Genomic DNA, 14,847 nt, shown 5'->3' with positions numbered 1-14,847 from the left:
AGGGAAGGGAAGGAAAGGAAAGGAAAGAGAAAAGAAGCCAGCCTGCTGCTCTTCCAGGGAGCCTTTGTGTGCATGGGAGGGAGGAGGGGGTCTTATTTCCTTCTCCATCTTCCCACCCTCTCCCCAGATCCCCTCTCTCCATCACACGGTTTGTTTGGAGAATGACTCACAGGAATGCAGCAAAATCCTGAGTGTGGTGTACTGGAAACCTCTCTAGGGGAAACAAGGATGGGGGAGGGGCCTGAGAGGCCTGGGACAGGGAGCCCTGGGCTGAAAGGAAGCCCTCCTTCCTGATGATGAGTAGAGCTCATCTGGGCTTCAGCCCCTGTCCTACCAGGTCTGTTTCCCCACTGTCACACATTTCCAGGTTAAGCATCTTTGTGCCCGATGCACAGTAGGTGACTAACAAGCACCCATTGACATCCAGTGTGAACCAAATCAGACCCTTCCTTCCTCCTAGCCCCTTTGTAGATATAACTGGTTACCACACAGCAAAGAGCTGCAGGTAGGCTCTGCCCAGAGGTCAGGCTAGGATGGAGGGGACCTATAATCTGTCCCCTTACTGAGCACATACAAAACCATGGTTCTCGGGTACAACCCTTGAAACCATGGGTTGATGAGAGAATGCTCCTTGTGGTTAGAAGAGCTTAGTGTGCCTGGGAAGGCACAGCAGTTGGAGGGCATAGAGGACAGTGAATGGGGCCAGTGGGCTACATCAGGGAGCAGTAGCAATGAAACATGGGTTTCCCTGGAATTCACTGTCTCCCAGGCCACTCTTTTAAGGCCCGCTGATGGTGGTCCTGCAGGTGTATAGCTTAATGTGATCACATCCATGCTTTCTATAGAAATGACCTTTGGACTCTGTGACTTCTCCCGACTCAAAAAGGCCATCTCAACTAATGAAGTGCAGATTGTGGCTGGAGTTGCATGTGTCTGTAGGAGTAGGACTGTCAGTGTCAGTGTCTGGATGCTTGGATTTTTCATGGATGTCTATCATGTTGCATATTTTATTGGAAACTGCCCAGTTTTCAAGCTGAGCTGCAACTCTGTGCTAGGGTGCAGAGGACATCAGTGAGTGAGATAGTGTTCCCTAGGACTTCCATTTCAGCTGGAGAGAAGGCAGCAATCAGATGTGTCAAGTGGTGAGTGCTGGAAAGAAAAGGAAAGAAAGCAGGCCTGTAACAACAGAGTAGTTCTAAGTGTGCTCCAGGAGAAGGGAACCAGCACAAAGATCCCGAAGGGATTGCACTGGTGTGCATGAGGCACCACAAGGAGGCAAGTGTGACCAAAGCAGGGGGGAACTGGCAGAGAATGGGAGGAAGGGAGGCAAGTGGACTTGGAATGTCATTCCAAGTTCAGTACTTGTACTTAAGCACCCCACATGCAGAGCACATAACACATAGGGGAGCATGAGGTATAGCAGGAGTTTGTTTTTAAGTTTTATGAGAGATGGGAGCCACAGAAGGTTCTGAATAGGCAGGGAAATGGTATGACTTCTGTTGAGTTGACATTGTGGTTGCCATAAAGTCTTTGAAATAGGCAAGGAGGTCAAGAAGAGCCTGTACACTAGTAGTAGGGGTGGGGAGTGGTGTCACTACAATTGAGGAAATAGTGGTGTAAAAGTCTGCCCGTGGAGTCAGATGTTGTGCATACCTATAACCTTAGCATTCAGGAGACTAAGCAAGGGTGATCAGGAGTTCAAGGTCTTCAGCCGCATTTCCCCTAAATTAACCAATCAACAAACAGAAAAAACAAAAAACAAAAAACAAGCCCTCTTTACTTGCAAAAATCAAGTATAAGAAAAGCCTTGGAAACACTATGGAAATGACTATATTCTGTTAGGTGAAAAAAGGAATTTAAAAGTATACATCAAAGGTACTAGTGCTGAAGCTGGGCATGGTGACATACACTGTGATCCCAGCACTTGGGAGGCAGATATCTGAGTTTGAGGTCAGCCTGTCTATATAGTGACTTCCAGAACAACCAGAGGTATGTAGAGAGACCCTGTCTCAAATAAAACAAAACAAAAAAACCCCAAAATGCAAAACAAACAAACAATAAACAACAGTGCTGTGGCCCAGTGTGGTTGGGCATGCCCTTAATCCCAGCACTTGGGAGGCAGAGGCAGGCTGATATCTGGGTCCTAGGCCAGCTAGGGATTGATTCATAGTGAGATTCTGTCTCAAACATCTCAAAACAACCAACCAACCAGTGCTGGATGTGAAAGGCCATAGAAATGTCTAGGAAAAGAAGATAGGATGGTTATACTTACGACCTCATAGCAGCATGGTGGCCTGCATAAGACCCCACAAGATCAAGCCAGTTAATAGTCCAGTATGGAAGGGGAGGAACTCATGAGCCCCCACTCCCAACTGAGGTGCTACTGACAGTGGCCCAGGAGGAAGGAGACTGAGTTTTCTTTAAGGGTATGGCCCTCCGATAGGTCACTCAAGCTCCAGTGTATGGCCCCACACCTATGAGTATATATGGCCAGCATACATTGACTGTTTATTTAAAAACAGCAGCAACAACAACAACAAACCCCTCATAAAGTTGGTAACGAATCAGTAGATAGGGATGAATCTTAGAATTAAGAAGAGAAATGGGATGAATATGATTAAAACACAGTTTAAGAAATCCTCAAAGAATGAATAAAAATACTTTTAAAAACAAATTTAAAATTAATGAGTTCAAGTGTATCTGACTATGCATTAATATGCCCTAGTTTTATTTATATATATTTTTTATCACTGCATTTACAAGATTTTAAATAAATTCCATCAAAAGACAAAAAGAGGAAAAGATCCAGAACAGACAGGTGTGTAGAGTGTGGGCACCCTTGGTGTGGGCTAGCAGAGAGAGGAGACCTGGACTCCCACCAGGACATCATTCAGAAAGGAGATGGTAGAACTAGTTGAGCAACTCTGTGGATGGACCAAACCCCTCTTGACTTGTAAGTTTTAATTTAAGTGTTGGAGATCAAACCCAGAGTCTCATGAAAACTGTACAATGTGTTCTATAACTGTTAAATCTTGGCTCTCAAAGAAGTGAGGCTCCTAATATATGAAAAACATCATAGTTGAAGATACTTTAGTGATGGAATTTCCAATTCAAATTGAAGCATATAGAAGAAATGACCAGACAGAACTTACAGAAATTCACAGTGAAGGAAGCTGGGAACTTTCTTTTTTCTGCTTTGTGTACTTACTCCTTTCTTTAAAAATTAAAAGTAGGTATTCCTCTAGAAAAACAAATATCCTACATGCTGAGGAGAAGCCTGGCTTCTCATCCAGTCCTGCTATGTGGGATCCTGGAGCAGGAGCGCTTGCTCTGGCCCAGCACTAGCCTTCTGGAATCCATTCCTGCCCATGTGGCTGTGGTGGAGTCCCACCACTGCCTGGCAGCAGTCCTCTGGTAGTGCCCAGCCACAGGCAGCTGCAGCGTTCTCTGCTTACATGGCTTCCTCCACAGGCCACTCACCACAGTTGCTGCTTGCACCTTCCATTTCTGGGCAGCTCTGCCTGTAAGCAGGCTCTTCCTTATTTGGAGGTAGAATCTCACCCTGGCTGCCACCTTTCTCAGCTTGAGCCCTTTGAACCCCAGTTTCTGGCCTGATCAAAGGGGCCCTCAAATGCCATTTGGAGGTCATGAAAAGACAGACACTATAGCCCAGGGTATGTGTTGGTGGTCACTCCTCATGGGACCAAGTATAGGAGCTTTTGATCTGAAAGCACAGTGAAGCAGAGTTTCGAGATTCAGTCTTCAGAGCATCACCAGGAAACTGGAATTCCATACTGAGCTCAGATGGAAGACTCAGACCTCACAGAGCAAGAGGAAATGACTGTTGTCAGGGGTGACGTCATGGCTAACTCCATGGAGATGAATTTCTATTCATCTTTTACATGAGGAATTACCTGTTTTTCTTCCCATTTTAAAGGAAAAGAAACATAGGCATAGGAACATAATGAACTTCAGTTTCCACACTGACATATTTGGAGAATTATATTAACTTTTCATTACTATAACATGTACTTGAGATAGGTCACTTCAATAGAGGTTTGTTTTGGGCTCACGGTTTTGGAAGTATAGGGCCCAAACAGCATTGCACAGGCCCTGGCATACCACATCATGATGGCAGTGTGACTCTGGTCTTTCTCCTCTCTCTAGAAAGCCATCAGGAGACTTCTATTCCAGTGATCTAATCAAACCTAACACTTCCCAAAGGCCACAGAGGGATTACATTTCCATTTCCTCACACAATTGATAGGTTTCTTAGTTACTTTTCTGTTGCTGTGTAGAGACACCCAGGCCTATGCCTTTCTTCTGCTCTCCAAGCTGCAGTTTCTAATTGTTCCAGATGACTCTGGACATATGACTTAAAAGATTGCTGTGAAGTCCTATATGGGATATCTTACAGAGTGGACATCCTTCTCTGCATGTTCCCTTTCCTTTAAAAAAAATTACCACACTTGTATCATGGCAGAGTGGGTTCTCTCTTTCCACCTTGTGAGTCCTGGATTGAACCCAGGTCATCAAGTTTGGAACCAGACACCTTTACTGGCTGACCTATCTCACTGACTTTCTTGATACAACCACATAAACTCATGCAGGGCATTCTGGGAGAAAGCTAAACTGGGCAGAAAACTAGAACAGACATTCTTCCTGATCTTTCTTCTCTTCCCAGATTTGTGATGTGTATTCACACAGCTGACTATGATAGTCCTTTTCAGGGACTCTGACCTTCTGGGGACAGATTCTTCTAGTAGTTCTGGGAACTGAACCCAGGACCTTGAACATGCCAAACCAAGGGTCAGGTTTCTGTGTTGTTTGGTTGTTTTCAATATTGTCTTGCCTAGACTGACCTAGAACAGGCAATCCTGCCTTTGCATTCTGACATGCCAGGCTGCATCAGGATCAGTTTTGATTAGAACACCCATCTCTCTTTCCCAGAAGTAATCCAATATCTCTGCAGGTTCAGATAGCTCTCTGGCCTAGTCCCAGATGCACCCAGTACTTCAGAGAAGCTGAATAGCTATTCTAAGTAGGCTCTGTGGGGGTTCTTCACCTTCTCTTTGACCTCTCAGTCTCCCAAAGTCCTTACTGCCCTGGGGCCAAGAGAAGTCCGTAGGTAGCAGGTCACCACATATCACAGGAGGCTAGAGGTCCTGAGCTATCCAGGGATGGGTGAAAGTTAAGGAGCCCTGATCCTGGGAATGGCAGAGTGAAGTCAGATGGTTGACACCTGTGTATATACACACGCCATCCTTCCTTACATTAGAGGAGTCTACATGTCCTGAACTTGCAACATGCCACACTTATTTTATTTATTGACAGTCTAACTTTATAGCCCAGGCTGGCCTCAGACTTGTGGCAGTTCTCCTGCTGTGGCCTCCCAAGTGCTGAGATTACAGGGGTTTGCCATCACACCATGCTGCTACATTTTTTTAAAAAATGTTTTTATGTGTTGAATATAGGTAGACCCCTTTCCATATCTCTGTATCAGAGTTTACAGCCTGCCACTTTTTGACATGGCTGGGCCCAGGCCTTTTGTACTCTTATGAGATGAGTTTGGCTGTACCATCTCTTTAGTTCTTTCCAAGTTCTCCCCCTATCAAAAGTTAAAAAGTCTGTGACTGCTGTCAGGCCTCAAGAAGCATAGCCAGGGCTTGGCCTAGCATCCCAGACTTGCTGTTTTCCTTGGTCCCTTGGGCCCTGAAGGAGAAGCAAGGGTAGGCATTCACATTGTACCCATTCTTGGGCACCTGGTTGAGTGACAGTGTCCAGGTGAGGCGCAGCTATTATGGCAGCCCAGCTCAAGACAAGTGGTGTGTACATATGCTTGCTTCTGAGTACATGAGGGCTTGACAGTGCCTTCCTGATACAGGCAATTAACTTTTCTTCCAGCACAGGGCCTGACTGAATTTCTGGAAACTTTCAAACTTATTATAAAGGGTTTAGTGCCTATAGGTAAAGTCTAGAGGTGGAGGAAGAAGCTGTTTGGGCTATAAGGGGATAGAGAGGAGGTCTGATCAGCTGGAAATGAAGACCAGATAAGTGATGAAGGAAGGAGAGTGAGAGCCAGGGAAAGGGAGAGGAAGACAGGGAGCAGAGAGAGAAGGGGGACAGAACCATGCCAGAAGTGGATGTCTCAAGGGTTGGGCAGGGTCTCATCTCTGTCTTACCTAGGCATTCTCTGCATGTCCTTAGGTTTGGGTTCCAGCTATAGTAAAGGCATATGTGGCCTGGTGAGGCTATCCTCTGTCTGGCCGTGATGACAGCCCAGATGGTTTCCTCCTCCACCTCTGGGCCTCTGCAGCCACTGGCATCAAACAAGTAAGTTTGGAGGCTTCTAGACGTTCACTCAGGCCTGTAATAGAAGAAAAGTTGAGCACTTGTACCATGGCACTTCTAAGACCCTAAAAATGGAGAGAGGAGCTTTAAGACTACCCAGGAAGCAACTGCAGGGGTTCAGAAGTGATGCTTTAGCTGCAGCTAGGGTTCCTCAGGACTTAGAGTAAGAGGCTTTATTTTAGGTTCTGCCCTGTGTGAACCTAGAGTGGTGTTGACTCCCTCTGGTGATATCATATAGGCTAGGGAAGAAGGTTGGACAGACAGACACATGGTAGGGAGAACCACAGATGAACAAGATCAGAGTCAGCTGAGAGGAAAGGCTGCTGGAAAAAGGCTGGTATGCATTTCCACTTAAATCAGAGATCCCAGCCCTGGGTAGAAATGCATTTCTGTTCCTAAGCTGGAGCAGTGAACATCTAGGCAGCTTTCTGTCTTGCTTTTGCCAGCACCAACCCTGGACACCCAACTGGTTTTCTGATCCTCACTGTCAGCTTGTGGGATTTGGGGAGGGGGGGGGAGTGGGCTGGGAACCATATGAACTCTTTGAAAATATCTCATAAACTAGGAATTGGGATGCCCATATTCCCAATGGTATCACCACTAGTTGAGACACAAAGCCTTTGCTTTAAAAAAGAAATGTGTTCTCTGTACTCCTCCCCTAGAGAGGGCGACTCAGCAGAGGGTTCTAATGTGAACAGAGATGTACAGGCTGGCAGTGAGTGTCCACGCCACCCCCAGGCAGGCAGGGTTGTCTGTTGTTCACTGCCATCTCCCTAGCACATTAACTGTACCTGTCATGCAAGGAATACTCCACAGGTACATGGCAAAGCAGAGCTATAGCAGTCGGTTAGCTTGGTTGGTTTAAGAATACATCAGATCCGCAAGGAAGTGAGGTCTGACAGCTGACCTGGGTTGACATACTCATAAAATGATGATATTGAAGCTCAGAGGTGGGTGGGAAGGTAACAGGTTGCCCATGTTGGACCTAGGCAGAAGACTATTCATTCAGAGGACAGTCAATGAATGAGAGACCTCTTTGGCATGATGAAGTTAGCAGATGACAACGAGGGTGATTAACAGGTAGAAGGGGCATCATGGAGGCTGAGGCTGTTACCTCCTGAGGGATAGTTTTTACATGCCCTGGTGTTCCACAGCATGGCAGCAGAGCATGAAAGCTCTTTGTTAGCTTAGCTGCTCAGCCAGTATCAACTCTGCCATCAGACTAAAGCTAGAATGTGACCTAGTACTTGCTGGCTTCCCTACTCCTGCCTTGGCCCTACATTCAATCTCATCGTGGCAGCCATGGGTTATAATGAGGACCTAGGGGAGATTATGTCCTTTCTATGCTTGAAACACCACAAAGACCTTCCCTCACACCCAATCATGTTCCCTGTAAAACAGAATATTCTTACTATGGTGTACTATGTCCTATGGATATGTCTTTGACCCTCTTTGACATACTAAAGTATAGCTACAAGCTCTCCTGCCTCTGGGCCTTTGCTTACTTCTCACCTGCAGCTTTCCTTCCAGTTTTCTGAATATTCTCCACATATTCTTTCCAGTTATGTTCTGAGCCTTAAGTTTCCTGGCATTCAATATAAAAACACAGCCCTCACCCCATACTCTCAGCCCCTTCCCTGGCTCTATATTTTCTTAACACCCTAAGAGTAACAACTATAGTCAGACACCACATAACATTTCATTCAATAACAGACTGCATGTACCACAGAGATTCCTAAGATTGTCTCCTAGTGTTTGCAGATATGTCTTAGTTTGTGTAAGGACACTATGATGGCACAAGTGCCTGATGTAGTTCTCAGAAGGAAGGAACCATGTTGATTGTATATCATTTACGTCTACATTCTGTTTCATGCCTGCCTGGGAGGAAAATGGAATCATTGTCTCATTTCTTGCTGAAGATCCTCAGCACAGAGAGCAGATCCTTGTGCCCAGTAGGTACTCAGCACATATCTACCAAACCTCCTGTAGATGAACACTACACACACACACACACACACACACACGCACACACACGCACACACACGCACACACGCGCACACCCCTACCAGACCTGTAGATGAACACTTTAAATAATTATGTGCATTGGTGTTTTGTCTCATGCATTTGTGTGTGAGAGTATCATGTCTTGGGAGTTACAGAGAGTTGTGAGCGGGCATGTGGATGCTGGGAATTGAACCAGAGTCCTCTGGAAGAGCAATCGGTACTCGTCACTACTGAGCCCTAGATGAACATTTTTACCACCTGAAAGTTGTGTGACATTGGGAAGAGCATCATTGGATATTAGTGACCCAGTCCCTGAAATGGAGAGGATATATGGAAATTTAAAATTGCCACCCCCTCCTCCAAATATAATACATGCAAAACCTGCCCCACTCCAGCAAAGCAAACAATAAAAAAACACCCTGGCTGTCTTCTAAGCCAAGTCTTGTAGACTTTTAGCCTGAAGCTATAAGCCCAGGGTTGTTTGAACTTGACTTCTGAATCTCAGGGACACCTACTTCTCTTGTTTGTGTGGGTCTGTCCTTCTCCTCTTTGCCTGCTTAAGTGTTCCCTAGCTAACCCAGTCCTTGGTGGCCTTGTCCTTTGTGTTGTGCCCTCCCCCAACCCCCAGACTTCTCTGTGCTCCTGCTTAAGTACCCAGCCTTTCCATTTTTCTCTAGCTTTCCTCTCACTGTGCAATAAAGCAGCTGTTCAGATAGCCATAGGCAACTATGAGGCAGGCTGGTCAGCCACACCTTTGAGAAGCACCCATAAAACTCTTCCTAACTCAGTAGGGGCCACCACTCTGCTGTCCCCAGGCAGGACTTAACTAGTGGAATCTGAGGCTTAGGACACAGGAAACCCTCCTGCCCTGTAGCCCTACACCTGGCCATCCCTTGCATGAAAATGATTTGTGCTGCAAGCCTGAACTGCCTGCCACCACACAGAACCCTGCCAGCAGAGTCTTAGGAAACAAGCCAGAGGCTGGACTCACACAGTTTAAATGTGAGTTTTGACTTTGTCATTTGATAAATACAGACTGAGTTCTGAGTACCACATGCTAGATACTGTACTGGGCAGAGAACACAGCTTCTCTTGACCTTTCTAGTTGGGAGTTCCACTGAGCCAAAGATAGGCCCCTAGAACAAATAAGTACTCTTCTTTTCTTGGGGACAAGTCACCCATCACTACCTCATTCCTTTAGACCCATCTGGATCTGTGACGTGTATTCATGGCTAGGTGAGTCATGCAGCCTGACTGAACCCCAAGTTTCTCTAACCCCATCACCTTGTCCAATAGGCTATCAGTTCATAGAGAAGCCATGGGCTGAATCAAGGCTCACCCACATTCATTACCAAATACTTACTGAATGGATATCAGGAACCAACCTACCAATGGAGAACACACCAAGGAACAATCAGAAAAGCCACCTACAAAACAAAAAGGGAATTTCTGCCACTTAGAATCGGGAAAGTGTTTCAGGCAGAGGAACCAGCATGTACAGTACTGTAATGAAGCCAGAAAGTAGGATATGACATCAAGAAAGTCATAAAGGCCTGTGTGAAGGGACCATCAGCCACTGGGAACACTGAAGAGTTAGGCCAGAGGGGAGGGGGACTGGAGAGGTGACTCAGCAGTTAGGAGCACATGGTGATAATACAGAAAACCTGGATTTGGTTTCTAGCACCCACAAGGTGGCTCACAACCATCTGTAACTCCAGTTCTAGGGGACCCAACACCCTCTTCTAACCTGCATAGGTACCAGCCATGCTCACAGTGCACAGACATACATGCAGGCAAAACACCCATATGCGTAAAATAAAATGAAATTTTAACACATATTTATTTTTTATTGGATGTGTATGAGTGTACTACATGAATGTCCAGTATTTGAAGAAGCCAGAAGAAGATTTCTGAATCCTTGGAACTGGAGTTACAGATGGTGATGAGCCTCCATGTAGGTCCTTGGAATTGAATACCCCATCCCCACTCCCACCTCATCCTCTGGAAGAGCAGTCTGGGCTATCTCTCCAGATCAAAACTAAGCAGCCCTGCATTTTAAAGGTGAGGAGATTAACCTTATCCTTTAAGTTTCATCCTTGGCAGAGGTCTGCTTTGCTCTTCAAGTGACTAAGGAGGCCCTCATTGCATAATGGGACCAGAGGAAACTCAGAAATGCCAAGCTTGGCTGTAAATGCTGATTCCCTGTAAAGAGAACAACAAGGGCCCTGGGCATCCACTTGATAAGGAAATGTCTGTTTTGCTTTTTCTTTTTGTCTGAGAGAGGATTTCAAGTATCTCAACCTCACCTCATACTTGCAGTATAGCAGATAGCCTTGAACTCCTCCCTCTATCTCCTAAGTGCTGGGATTCCAAGTCAGTTAGTTCCCTCATGTCCAACTTGGAGTGTTTTTAAAGCATCTTTCCATTCCAATGGTAGACTTAGGGTGACTTTCAAGACAAGGACCAGGAGGTAGAACAATTGTTGTCATATACTCGCTCCCTCTTAGACCTCACCAGGTTGCAAGGAGAGTTGAGGAGAAGAAACACCACCACCTTCACCCTAGCCTAGAAGGCACACCATCATGGGCAGGGTGGGATGAGGTGTAGGGTCTGTGGAGGTTTCTTTCTGCACGTGCAAGGTGGGGTTTAGAAGCATCAGCCACTGGCCCCTAAGTGTGAAAAAGATAGCTCCTTTCCCACAGAGCAGATAGGTGCCTGAAGAAGAAGAGATTTAGGGGGGCAGGATTGGGTAATTAATCTTGGCTTGGAAAACCTAGATGGATACTTGAATGAATGGATGTATAGATTCATTAATGAATGGATGGATGGATGGGTGGGTGGATAAAATGGGTGGGCTGCGTGGGTGGCTTAGAAAAGGGCTGGCTAGCAAACTCTCAGTTTGCAACTAAGTGTGGTGTTTCTATCCTGTTCCCAGGGGTCTGTCTTTAGTGTGGTGGCAGCTCTCTTCCTCACCCCCCCACCCCCCCACCCCCCCTCCTGGCCAGGTCCAGCCTCAAAGTCCCAGTTTCTTTGTTTCATCTTATTCTCTGGCTGTCTTCAGGCACTACCTCCCTTATTGCCCACCTCCAAGATATCCTGAGCTCAACCAGTTTCACCCCCTCAAAACCCTGAACCCCTGGGTCTGTGGGGTCTGTAAGTGCCAGAATCTCTGAGGTGCATCTCTGGTGCAGTGAAAGGAAGCACGTCACGAAGGTCCCTACCTACTTGTCTACACCTACACATACACACTCCCACACGTCCTTCTGTGCCCCAACCCCAGCTCTGCTTGTTCGCACCTTAAACAGCTCTTCTGCTCGGTGGGATCCTCTAGGGCTAGCTTCTGCCTGCCAGGTTTCAGACCCTAAGCTATCACAGGCAGCCTCAGATCCCTGCGTGTGTCCAGTGCACGCACAGGCGCAATGTCCATACTTTTTCAGTCCCTTGGCCCCACACAGCAGCCAGCCCAGTCGCAAACAAGCCCATACTAATACACAACGCCCTCGGAACACAGCCCACGCAGGCAGCCCCGCCCACACAGTCACACTACCACCTATAAACAATCGCACACAAACACCACCCCCACGCAACCACTGCATCACTCAGTCCCGCCGAGACCTACCGGCATGTTCAGAGGCTGGTTTCTAGTTAATCGCTTCCCCCCCCCCCCCCATCACCAGCCCGTGACATTCACACGTAGGGCAGAACAGAAATTTATAGCCACACTGATACACGGTCCTGAACGCACCGCCAAGGGCTCACCCGTGGGCTCGTAAGTCACTAGAAAAAAATATTAAAGCGTTCCCTCCCTTCTAGCTTTGGTACGCGCGCGCGCACGCACAGCACCCCCTCCCAGCCCTCACTCGGTCTTTAGGCGCCTAGGAACCTCGCAGCAGTGACCTGGCCACAGCGGTGAGAGCCGCGAGAGCGTCTCCTTGGCGTCCCCTCCTCCCGCTCGCGCCCAGTTTACCACTCCTCCTCCCTGCCCCCTCCCTCTTCTCCCCTCCTCCGCGTCTGGGGCGCGGGCTGCGCGCAGCCAAGCCCCCTTGTCGCGTGCCCCTCCCCGCGCGCGCCCTGCGCCCGCATCGTGCTAGCCCAGTGGACGTGGCCACAAGGCCGTCTCTAATTACCTCCTGTCCCCCCGGCGGCCAGTGAATAATGGCTACTGAGGGCACTCGCAGGCGCTGCTGAGCAGGAAGCCAGGGGCTGGAGAGGCGCGGCGCGCACGGGAGCGCGAAAGAGGAGCGAGCCCAGCGCCAGCGCTCGCGGCGCGCAGAGAAAGGAATCGTGTGAGCGCTCACATATTTTTCTCCCAAGGATCTCATCTGGCGGTTGGGTACTGGAAGAAGCGAGGGGGAGAGCGCAACGTTGCAGAGAGACGGCAAGAGAAAGGGAGACTGCGAGACGCGCCACGCCGGCGCCCCAAGACCCAGGAGGAGCCCGCAGGTATTGTTGGCGGCGAAGCTTTGTGTCTTCGGCGGGCTGCTCCGGGCAAGAGGGCTCCTTGAATCCCGGCCTGCCACCGCGCTCTGACCTGCCGTGGAGCAGGGCTGCTGACGGGGGTCGCCGGGGGCACCCCTCCCACCGCGCCGCGATCCTTGTTGGAGTTGCGGGTTTGCGTGTTTGGAGGTTTTCCATGTGGGTGGAGGGGATCAGTCTCAGGAGAAGGAATTTCTTTTCTCTTTCTTTCTTTCTTTCCTTTCCTTTCCTTTCCTCTTCTCTTCTCTTCTCTTCTCTTCTCTTCTCTTCTCTTCTTTTTTCTTTCTTTCTTTTTTTTTAATGGCCGCAGCAGTTAGGTTGTGCTGGGGATTCTCCCCTCCTTTTTGCTCCACAATGCCTTGGTGAGCGGTCACGGCGACCGAGCTACTGGTGGAAGAATTGGGGCTGAGATGTCGCGGCGGGTGGCCGCAGATGGGGATGCTGGAGAAGGAAGGAGTTCACCTCAAGTTCGCAATCTGTGTCGGGAAGCTGGTTCGGCCTGGGAGGGCGTTTCAATCACCGGTCCTACTGTGAGCAACCAGTGAGAAACTTCCCGAGAGTGCTGTCTCCCCGGGGACGGTTCCCTGACGCCTCTGGACGCTACTGCTACCCTTCCTCTCAGCCTTGGAGCGTTTAAGCCCCCTCCTCAGCCCCCTCCCCCATTTCCCAGCAGCTTCCGGATCTGGTGGACTGATAGGCTTCAAACACTTCCCCTAGATACCCCTCCTCATTCCCTGTTGCGTGTCCCCTGTCCTGCGCCAGCCCGGCTGCTAAAACAGCTGAGTGGCCGGCCAAGCGGACAATAAAATCTCATGCCTTTGCGGTGAGGGGCAGGGGTCATGACTCAGCCTCTCCTGTGACTGCTGACCCTGAGCCCTAGGCACGGGAAGGAACTCCCTCTTTCTTCCTTGTTTGGGTTGGAGAGGTTACCACTGGATGGTGTGGAGAGGAGGCGAGTAGGGGTGCCCAGCAGGGAGAGTTGGGGTGCACTGGCTGGGCTGTGGATTCTGTCCGCCCAGGCTTGACGATTGGCTGGTGCCTTTGGGCACGTAGAAGAACCTACTCTAACCTCAGCCTCCTCCTCTCCTGTACAATGCAGGCTGAGAGGTGATCCCGGAGGTGATGTGCTTGTATGACAAGTGCTTGGCTTCCTGAAATGCACAGCAGACACCAGTGCTCTGGTGACCCAGAGATCTGCAGCCTGCGCTTTCCCTGGGATGAAATGGGCCGAAGGGCTGCTAATGGGGGAGGGTGATAGAACAGTTATTTTTCACACTGGTGCCATGGGAAAGAAGGTCTGTCCCAGAGAATTCCTGGGGACTGCAGTCCAGAAAGGGGGAGGGCTTAGCTCCAAGGGGGGGGCTTCTAGGTCAGAGTCTTGGCACTCAAAGCTGTCAGATCTTCACTTTGGGTTTGTGGAGAGGTGTGGGGCTGGGTGGGTGTTGTGAACCTCAGCTTTGATAGACGACTAGTTGAGCTGCTCAGGGGGAATGGAGTCCAGATACCATAGGCTGCCTGTTCAAGCTGGGGAAGACACCTCTCTACCTAGAAACAGGATTCTTAGGGGAACAAGGAAGTTCCTTTTGGGGCTAGGGAAATGGATTGTCTTTAGACTGTTCTGTGGCTGGGTCTAGAAACCCAAAGAGTTAACCTTCTCCCAGAAATCTGTCAGTCCCTAAACAACAGAGAAACATTGTTAGCCCCTCCATGCTAACAGCATGATACTGCCTGGCAGGAGCTGCAGATCCAGACCCCGCTTTCCCTATTCATTGGAGCAGTAGATTCTGCCACTAGCTGGACAGGATGCATGCTGGTTCCTTATTTAGAGACCTTGTAGGAGACAAAAGTCAGAGCTTGTGGATCAGGCATCCAAGCTGTGGCCTTGTAGCTCAAGGGAAAGAGGTTCTAGGCCTGGGTCATGGAAACTGAGAGGGCTGTCATCATAGGGACTGGGTTTAGGAAGAAGAGAAACACGACCTTTCTGACTCTCTGCTTACACCCACACCTTCACCCCTA

The 14,847-nt window shown here is 48.7% G+C and overlaps 1 protein-coding gene across 4 annotated transcripts in view; it reads left to right on the top strand.

The window, feature by feature from the left end:
• Positions 1-14,847, top strand: part of Rai1 (retinoic acid induced 1) — a 95,377-nt gene that overhangs the window by 22,308 nt on the left and 58,222 nt on the right. Inside the window, exons 1-2 of one of the 4 annotated variants that reach the window (XM_028776463.1) lie at positions 6,295-6,333; positions 12,670-12,798. The exons of 1 other annotated variant lie outside the window; for it this stretch is intronic. The gene's annotated coding sequence lies outside the window, so the exon portion shown is untranslated. Of the gene's footprint in view, positions 1-6,294; positions 6,334-9,304; positions 10,417-12,669; positions 12,799-14,847 lie in introns of those variants that run through there. 2 more of the 4 variants (XM_028776462.1, XM_028776461.1) reach the window with 2 other exon arrangements.

This window comes from Grammomys surdaster, unplaced genomic scaffold (genome assembly GCF_004785775.1).
Source record: "Grammomys surdaster isolate TR1022 unplaced genomic scaffold, NIH_TR_1.0 270, whole genome shotgun sequence".
In the NCBI taxonomy this organism is placed as follows: domain Eukaryota; kingdom Metazoa; phylum Chordata; class Mammalia; order Rodentia; family Muridae; genus Grammomys; species Grammomys surdaster.
Note: the sequence above shows the minus strand (reverse complement) of the source record. Positions and strands in the feature narration are given on the sequence as shown.